At 45.6% G+C, this 9,903-nt stretch overlaps 1 protein-coding gene across 1 annotated transcript in view; it reads right to left on the reverse strand.

Moving 5' to 3' along the window:
- chrm2a (cholinergic receptor, muscarinic 2a) overlaps nucleotides 1-7,218 on the reverse strand; it is a 71,144-nt gene extending 63,926 nt beyond the window's left edge. Inside the window, exon 1 of the mRNA XM_030113459.1 lies at nucleotides 7,103-7,218. The gene's annotated coding sequence lies outside the window, so the exon portion shown is untranslated. The remainder of the gene's footprint in view (nucleotides 1-7,102) is intronic.
- Nucleotides 7,219-9,903: the final 2,685 nt, after the last annotated feature.

Raw genomic sequence — 9,903 nt, forward strand, 5'->3', positions numbered from 1 at the left:
GTGGAGCGCTCTGCGTCTCCGTTTGCCGGTCATCTGTGTTTATCTGCCTCGGGCAGCCTGGTAATTAGGACAGCAATACCTCCAGGACGACGGCGGACTTTCATTGCCTGTTCGGATAGAAATCAAGTGCCGGCAGCTCATCGACTTGGTTTTAATCTTGGAGTAGTTTCACGCTCGGCTTCTTTGGATGTTTATCACACATCCTGTAGGTCTGCACGTCTCTGAGCAGCTTGAGCTTCTTTTTCCAAACTGTTCCAAAGGTCTGCTTCAGCTATTTGTCTTTTTCAATGATGCTGGAGGCCGCCATTGTTGCTTCTGTCCATCTACTCGCACAGGACGACGTTTATTAAGACTGTGGTGGAGTAGCAGCAGCAGCGCCTCAGAAAAGTTGTGTTTTTCCCCGTTTCCATGGATACGGAGTCAGAGCGTTTTCAAAAAGTTGTGTTTTCAGTGGCAAATCACATTAACAATAAGGATAGAATATATTCTGCAGCCATATTTGGAACCAAATTTACAAAAAAACATTATGGAATTTATGAAATCAATGCATTGTGACGGCTGTAAATTAAAGATGGATTTATATCTGAGCACACGGAGGGAAGGATGGACTTCCTGTGGCTCTGCATGATCAAAGTTCAGTCCAAATGGTTTCAGCTGAGCGTGCGGTGGATCATCCCTTCCCCAGAATGGCCCCAAAAAAACAAAAAAAAAAAAACTTAGTGTCAGAATCAAAACAAAAGGAAGCCTCAGATTTTACGAGCTGGCCTTCCGTCGCCTGAAACGCCGAGCGCTCCTTCCTGTTGGCTAATTGCTTGTTAGAGCTCCGGGCCGACGAGGAGAGAAAGTCACGCAGGGCTACTTCAAAAAACAAAACACCCACACGAGCAGCGGCTGGAAGGCTCCCCGTCGCGTCGGCGGCGTTTACGAGAACTCGTGACTCGGCACAGAGCCGTCCCCCCCCCCCGCTGCTAAAGTCACAGGGAAAAGAAAGACTTGAGATTGATCGCCATCTAAACAAGGATGGTAAACATGTGTTGGTTCCGGGGCCATAAACGGCCCGATTGCATGGTGACCGGATGGGAGCAGGAAAAACCAATAATTACAACAGAAAATGACGACAATCCCGACAAAAAGTCCACTTTAATGACACCTTCTGGTGCAAAATACAGTGAAATGTTCAGAAACCTAAACACTGAACTCCACGTCAAGGTTTCTGCACGGGAGTTTCGGCCGGAGTGAGCACTGGGAAAGGTCAGAGGGCACGCTTGATTTTTGTCTTGCGTCTCTCACAGTCTTGAAGGAACTCGGCCCCGCTTGGCAATTACAGTAACCCCTCCCCGCCGAGGTCAGGCCGGAGCGGAGAGCCGGGCGGAATCCGGACGCCGGAGCGGAGGAATTATCCGGCGGTGATTAAGAGCAGCGGGCGAGCGGCTGCCCCACATTACTGCTAGATGAGCGGCGAGACCCGGGAACACCTGAGGCTTCTGGAAGCGCCTGGCGTTCGGGGGGGGAATCTCCCGAGATGTTTTCGGGGTCACTCTGCAGCTGTGCATCAAACCGCCGCTCAGCTTTTGAAGGGTGAGGCTTCGATATGCTGGAGAGCAACACCAACAAGAGAGAGAGAGAGAGGGGGGGGGGGATAAAGGTCTCAAGGGAGAGAGACTGTCTACTGTCATATATTCGGTACTGCCAAGGACAATTTGTGTCCAGTTTGGTCAAAAAAAAGAATGTTTCTGTGATAAGAACATTTAAAAATGAGGCTGACTTCTCTGGAAACGCAGGAGATTTTATATTCTGTTCATTCGGTGCCTCCAAAATGAGATGTTTTAGGGGAAATCGGAACAACGAAGAAATATATTTTAATTCTAAACAATGTGGCCCGTGAGAGGGTCTAAATATTGGCAATGAATTTCAACCCTCATTGATCAGACGACCAGCAGAACCTTTGATTGACAGCTCCATAATCAAGTAGGAAATGTTCTAGTATCGACTGACGATGGCCGACGGGTTCAGAGGTCAGGAGACGTTCACATCGTGGCTGTTTGAGTCAGTATGGAGAAAGATGGACCAAAACCTCAGAGGAAGGTTTCCAGATCCTGAAGGAAAGAAGGGGGTCCAACACAGAAAAAGCAAGATGGCGGACACAAAGATGAGCGGGGAGCGTTGCCCCTCGGATTAACTGATGACCTTAAAGGATCGAATAAGTTTCCATGACTGCTTTAGTGATCTGTGGGGAACGGGAGCGGCCCAGCGACCCGGTCCTGACCTTCTTCTGCGTTATTAGCTGAACTGTAAGAGACAGAATCACCGGTTTGGATTTTCCGTATCAGAACATGTTTCCACTGAGTATCGGTCGAGTTCTGGACACACACACACACACACACACACACACACACCGGTTCAGGGTCCATCGGAGTCTCTTCATGACGTCTGTTCCGGTTCATCAACAGGCGTCCACACACACACACATATCACACACACTTCAGGGCTTCGCGGAGCCGCTGAAGTGATTTCATAGAATAGATTTTTATGAGCCATTACAGTGTCACCGAATCCATTTGTATGTTGATGAAATATGCTGACCCGCCGCTGTAAGTAGTGCTCAGACCATTGATTCCAAGTCTTTTGTTACAAATGCAATTACACTGGTTTGTTTCGTCTAACTCTCCCTCTGTCTGCCGGATAATGACCTTAAGGAGGAATCTCCCTCCTCCCATCTCGTCCAATCAATGCCACTTCGTGCCGCGGCTTAGTGGCACTTCATATCGTGAAGCTCTGCAATCACTCAGCGTCTGGTCGGGAAAGGTGCAGCAGCTGTTTGTCCAAACACCCATAGCATCGGTGTTTTGGAAATCCGTGGACGGATCGCCCTACGTGCACGTTGAGGCTTTTCAAAATCAGTTTTTTTTTTTTTGCACATATACGTCAAAAACATCCTCATCCTGTCAGCGTTGTGTCACTTTATTCCCACACACATCCTCTGCATATGACATATCCACTGTTATGTAAAACCTCCTCATAGAATCTCTAATCATCTTTTTCCACAGAATTTCCACAAATTAGTGGAGCCATTCTCTCGGTTCACGCGTTTCCCTCAGCGCCGCTGCTGCTGCTTGCATGGACTTCCATCCGCAGAGAGCGAAAAATAACATTTTAATTGCGTAAAAATAAAATAAATAAGTGTGTAATGACAGAAAAAAGAAAGCGATTAGAGCAGGAGCTCAGTGCAAATGGAGGAGCCTTCTCGCGCTTGAAAGCGTGATAATTAGACATTCCTTTCTGCGTGTGCCAGATACACAGATTCACTAATGTGCACTGTGCAGCCTCTCTACAACCGAGAAGCTTATGTCCATGGAATGAGCCACCCCACCGGCTAAATTTAACTTTATTTTACAAAAGCGGCCTCATCTCCAACGCTCATTCCGCCGCTGCCAAGAACACAGACTTAGCAACGCGAGGCACAATGTGCATTCATGGTAGGTATCAGCGTTTGGCTCCAGCCTCTTCATTCAGCGTCGCTCCGTCTTCTGTGTGACACAGAGACTCCTTCCTCCTCTTCTGATCACATGCCTGCGCATCATCCCTCAGAAATCACTATTCTGATTTTACATCCCCATGAAACAGGTGACGATCACACCTGCTGTTACCTTGTTTTGTCCATAGAGGGCGGTACATATCACAGTTAAAGCATCTGAGATTAATTCTTGATAAATCACAGAAACTCTAATGCGCTGCTTGTATTTGTCATTTGGGGCTGAAATGCAGCGGCCGACGTGCCAATGAGCAATACTCATGCATAACTGCATACCTGGAACCGTCCATAAATCAATGCATGTCATCGCCGGCTATCAGAGACAAGCCCATTGATAGCAGATTATGTGCACTCTATCATCTCTGCATCTCTAATGTAATATCGATAGAGATAGGAAGGGACGTCAAGGAAGGAAAAGAGAGAGAGAGAGAGAGAGAGAGAGAGAGAGAGAGAGGCTGTTCTGACCGAGGCAGATCTCAGTCAGATGGCAGAAAATGAAAAAAATAACTCCTCAGTCACGATGCATGCGAACCTCATCCATCAACATCAGGACGTCAGACGGGATAATAAGTGGAAAAAGGACGACAACAAGTCGGAGGAACTTTCCAGAGGAGACAGAAAGATCACGAAAAAAAGTGCATTCCCCAGTTATATCTTCCTTTCTGGACTAAATAAGAGACGCAAACACATGAGAATTGAAGAGATGTTGATAAAAGTCCTGAATCAGCTCCTTGCATTGAGACACAATGCATTTTTCCAAATGCAGCTGAATCATGCGCGTACATGCACGCACATCGGCATGCAAGTTATTATCATTACTGCAGTTACTGGATACAGAGGCTCAGGTTGAAATAACGTCAGAAAAACCAGTGAAGTACAGCTCAGCATTCAACATTATGTTACATACGTTTTCTAGATGCTCAAAGTCATCAAAAAGTACTTTAATGTGTCTTTAAAAATGAAAAAAACACATGAATCCACTCATACAGTCAGAATCTGGAGCAGACGTGAACGGCGAGCAGTGAAGTAGTGAGAAGAACGGACTGTCGAACCATCTGCACGCAGCAATCCTCACACTCTCATATAGTTGTGTAACAAATGGTTATTTAGCATTTGGAGGCGCTCTGCGGTCCGGGGTCCGCTGCTGAGGAGTTACTGAGCAGCTCCTCGGATCTTCATTGAGGATTTATGGTGTTTACAGGCCTGCACAATGCGTTTTCCTGATAAGACTCTTCTCAAGGTTAGGAAAGGGAATCCTCAGGAGGAGATTAATGTAAATGTCTGTTTCTCAAGTAAAACTGCACCATTTCTCTCACTTTGATGCTTTTCTTTCTCTTATGAGCCTAATTTGGCTGGGAGGGTTTTCTTTTTCTTTTCTTTTTTTTTTTTTCTTTTTTTTTTGCCAGATGGTTTCCTGCTATTCCTCACTGAAAGACAAGGACTTGTAAGTGTTCACTTGTTCTCCTGCGGAGTGATTTTCAAAGGAACAACAGTGCAAGGCTGCAGGCTGAAGTGAGGAGGGGGGGTAGGAGTGGAGGGGGGGTAGGAGTGGGGGGGGGCTTTCCAGTGAAATCCAGTCATGAGCCAGACTGAAAAACACCGAATCCAGTCAAAAAATGCATTCATAATGCATGTTCAAGAGGAGAAACCATCAGAAACGGTGGGATATGAAAGCAAACAGATGTACTGAGAGATACAGAAGCAGCTCTTTTTGTTTACCTGCTTTTTTTTTCCTCAATCAGCAGCAAAGACTTAATCAAGGTCAAGGCACGAGCGCTCATTCAAAACCAATCCTATGCGCAGATGCAGCAGCTACAGGTGAAGTGTGTCAGATGGATTTAGCAGCTTGTGATGAGATAATAAAACAAGGCAATATTAATCTCAGCTCAAAAAAAAAAAACCCCACAGCAGTGAGGAGCATCGTGCTGCATCTCTGCTCCAGCGCAAGAATAACAGCCTGAACTGCTTCATCCAGATTTCTTTTTTCCAATTTCAGAGTAATCTGATTTTCCCCCACATGCTGCAATGAGAAAGAATATCTATTTTCAACCCTCATCTGGGAGCCTCTGACTCAAATTTCAACTTTCATGCGGGGAAGAGTGAAAGTTAAACTAAAACCTACCTCAGGAATCACAAGTGGACTCGTTCCACTGCACTGATCCTTCAAGCCAAATGTGAGGAGCAGAAGACATCTGCGCCTTTTTCTGACTCCCCCTTTCCAGCCACACGAGCAGGAGTGAGCTGATCTGACTGTTCCTGTCCTTCCAATTTCATAAAACCGAATCACAAAATGCGATGTAGCCTGAAATTGGCTGCAGATGACGCTGAATAAATGAACATCAAGGATGCCCCATCCCCCCCTTTGGAGTTTTTTTTTCTATTGGCAATCAGCATCCAAAAGCCAGATTTATGTTTCAAGCATCTCCAGCAGAAGACCCGCAGTCTTAAAAATCCGCCACAAACCTGTTTCAAGTCTCTTTGGCTGCGTTGCGCTTTTACGCACGTCTGGCGCAGCGGCGACGCCAAATCTTTCCCCAATCTCGATCTTCACCAAGACATAAACATGAAAGCATCACTTTTTTTCTGTTGAATCTTCTTCATCCAAGTGATTTTTCTTTTAAAGACATCTGAATTTATAGTCGTACAGTCAAAGCTTGGTTGTGCCGCAGATCAAGCGCGCTGAAATCCGAAATGTTTGATCGTGTTGATGCGAGGAGAGAAGAGAGCTCCGCTCCATAATTCGAGGCAAATGAAGACCTATATCTGCATCTCTGGAGCCAAAAGCACAACTGCACATCACAGTTTTGCAGCTGTTAGTCTTTAAAAGGCAATAATCTAAATTCCGAGGCAGCGTGGATGAAACCGAGAAAACAAATCAGCTGTTTTTAATCTATCCAGAGCGCATTAGAGTCCACGGGCGCAGAGGTTTCTACTACACTGATGGGGATTGTATAGCATTTTTAAAAACGACCCAACCGCAGTTGGGAGGAAAACACGACATAAACGGGTAAAGGTGAGAGATATCTGGAGGAAGGATCCGGATTTTCTCCGGAGAGGCGCGCAAAAGCTGCAGCAGCTTCGACGACATGAACGAGACCAAATCGGACAGAAGCGACGTCTGAAAGAGGAACAAAGTTGCTGCCTCCGGTGTGCACTACATGTCACCGAGAATTAATCAGAAAATACAGGGGAAAAAAACGCTCCAGGAACGGACGCTGGTGGGATTACAGACGCAAAGTTTACGCACTTTCCGCCACCGTGACCGCCAAAAACCCCTTCCGAACCTCTCTCCCTGATTTGAAAACTCACTATAAAAGCACCGGGATTGCGAGCTTGTCATTTTTTTGCGCAGGTGTTGATGTGAATCCGTGGGGGAGAGAAAGTCGGTCTCCGGTTCAACCTCTGGCCACATCTGGCTGTGGAAGCGTCCTTCAGCACAAAAACCCGCCGCCGCAGCTTCCCTGTCTACCTACCTCCTGCTCTGAGCTCCAGGAAGCTCCAGTCTTTGCAGGAAAAAATGAGAGTTTTACGCACAAAAAAAAATCCAAACGGAAGGATCCTCGTCCTTACCTGCGGTCGCGGTGTCACGCGGGCGGCGTCTCCTCGTCCGCTTCATCGCGCAGCGGCTGCATGTCTGAGGACACGCTGTGGAGACGAGAAGCGCCTCGGCTCGCGCGGGAGAGAGTGGGGAGGGGGTGGAGGGGGTGGAGGCATGTGGGGAAGGCAGAGGAGGGAGATAGAGCTATAAGGAGAAGGCAGGCAGGCGCTGCGCTCCTGTGACGATCATCACACTCGTTATTTGCTTTTAAGAAGGAGGGAAAAACCAGCCTGAGCCACGAGCCACTGCAGCAAAGTCAACCAAAAACAGCCCTCCATTCATCACATGAACTCAGATAAGAGGAATCAGACTCCATGAAGGATTATCTGATTGTTTTTTCTTCTATGTTTTTAAGCAGAAACGTTATTTATCCACGTTTCCAGATTTCAGCACCACGGACAGCTCATTTCTTCTCATTTTGTTAAATTTGCCACAGCATAAACTGTTTTCCCGCGAAGCCAGAGAAAATCATCAAAATCTGACATCCAGCCCTCTGAGAAAATTGCAGTAAATCACCGCTCATTTCCAAGACACCCAGTCCTAATTGAGGAGCTAAGAGAGGAGGGACTCCTCACACCTCCTGGTCCCTGCAGGGAGTCTGTTGATCGTCTGAACATGAAGATCTGCTCTCTGTCAACTTGTGTGCATTGCATGACCTCCTCTGTTTCTCCCTCTTTCTTTCCTTCTTTCTCTTCTCTGAAAACTCTTCCAGCCCAATGACTCCTTTTATCACAGCTGCTTGGCACTTATAGAGATTTACCCGCTTAACAGTTGTATGAAAGCTGAGTTCCTGACAATCAGGCTGCTGGTATTAAAGGCTTAGAGTGAGTTGATGTTAATATATATATTTATTTATTTTTTAGAAACTTGACTGAAAAAAATAAAAAATGAAAAAAGGGGAATGTGGATGTTTTACTGACATCTACTGGGGAAGCAGTCTCAAAAGGCTCCTTTCACTTCTTCATTATGTTTGGATGTGTGACACTAAACAGGTCATCCATCAAGAGAAGGCGTCAAACACATTTCAGCTCAGCCGTATTTCATCTGGAGCGGGCCGGACTGGTAAAATAGTGCCATAACAACTTTTAAATTTAACTTTTTCTCTGTTGTGGCGCGGAGTACTGGGATGAAATCACTGTATTATGACTACAATCTCAACATAAAGGTAATTTTAGTGAAATTTTCTGGTGGAAAATAGAGTGAAATGTTAAAAAAAAACACTTGTGGCAGTAAATAAAAGCAGATACTCAGATGAAAGTAACAGAACTGACTCAGCCTCTTCACATGAGAATGTTTCTGCTCTGAAGTGTGTCTCGGCTCCTGCTTCAGCACAAGTTTCCCATCATTACATTTTGTGACTTCGGCCCAGATAAACGCCGCTTGTCAAGTCCTGCGGCTGCCTTCGCCGGAACGCCGCGTCGTCTCCGCAGAGGTTAAAACAAGCGTGTTTGAAGAATGTAAGGATGAGAAAGTACAGATATTAGCATTTAAATGCAGGCTGTCAATGTTAAAAAAAAAGGAGGTAGAGTAACAGAGCACACACGCTTCCCGGCGAAGGCAAACAGCTGTCTCCCCCAATCGCACCAACAACTTCATCTTAATGAACACTCTCTTTCAAGAAAAGGAGAAAAAAAATAATAATAAAATCAAGTTATTGCTTCTGCTCCTCCCTCCTTCAGCTTCATGCTTCAACCCTTCGCCGTTCAGAGTTTTCTGCATTTTCGCGTTGGGAGAGCGAAGCCATTAGCCGCTCTGGGTGTCGCCGTCCTCAACCTCGGCTGTCAATTAAGTCGTATCAAGCGGCTGCGCTTCAGGTCCGGGGGAAAACATACTGTACCTGAATTATTTAACAATGGAGGCTCGTGCAGCCGATGAGGAATCGCCGCCGTCGAATATAAAGTGGGGAGAAAATAAAAACCAAATCAGACGAGATGAGATGAGACGCTGGGCTCCAAATGTCAGAGTTAGCTTGGAGAGAAAAACAAATTAATTTCTCAGGGTGACGATTTAATAGCAACACAATCAGGCATCAATTACTTTGAAAATTCAACCACCTGAAGAAAGATGTTTTCAAAAAGTGAAAACGGAGAAGTTTTGTTGTGTTTTGAGAGTCTGTTTATATGAAGACGCTGCTCGGATAACGCTACAGTTCGAAAGAAGTTGGAAAAGCATTCCGACTCGAAATCTGTCTCCATGAAAACAGGGTAAAACGCAACTTTTAAAAAACACTCCGTCTCCGTGGAAGTGCAACTTTTTGAAAATGCGTTGGATCCATCTCCATAGAAACGAAGGGAAAAAGAACTTTTCGGGAATGCTCCCACTTCATCGTGTAAATGGGAGAAAACACAACATTTTGAAAACGCTCCTTCTCTGTGGAAACGGTGGAAATGCAACATTTTGAAAACACTCCATTTATCAATGAATGCCAAAAACAATATTTTGAAGCTGGCTCCGAAGGTAGAACTTTTCAAAAATATTTCGACTCCAACTCTGTCTCCCTGCAAACAGGAGGAAACGAACACAGCTTTTCGATAACAGTGCGTGTCTGTAAAAACCGTGAAACACAAGATTTTGAAAACGCTATGGCTCCATCTCCGTGAAAATGGGGGAAAACGCAACATTTTGAAAACAATCTATTTATCTATGACTGCCGGAAACAATTTTTTGAATCTGTCTTCCGAGATAGAACTTTTCAAAAACATTCTGACGGCAATTCTGTCTCCATACAAACAGGAGGAAACAAACGCAACTTTTCCATAACACTCTGTGTCTG

Source organism: Salarias fasciatus, chromosome 17 (assembly GCF_902148845.1).
Source record: "Salarias fasciatus chromosome 17, fSalaFa1.1, whole genome shotgun sequence".
Lineage (NCBI taxonomy): Eukaryota > Metazoa > Chordata > Actinopteri > Blenniiformes > Blenniidae > Salarias > Salarias fasciatus.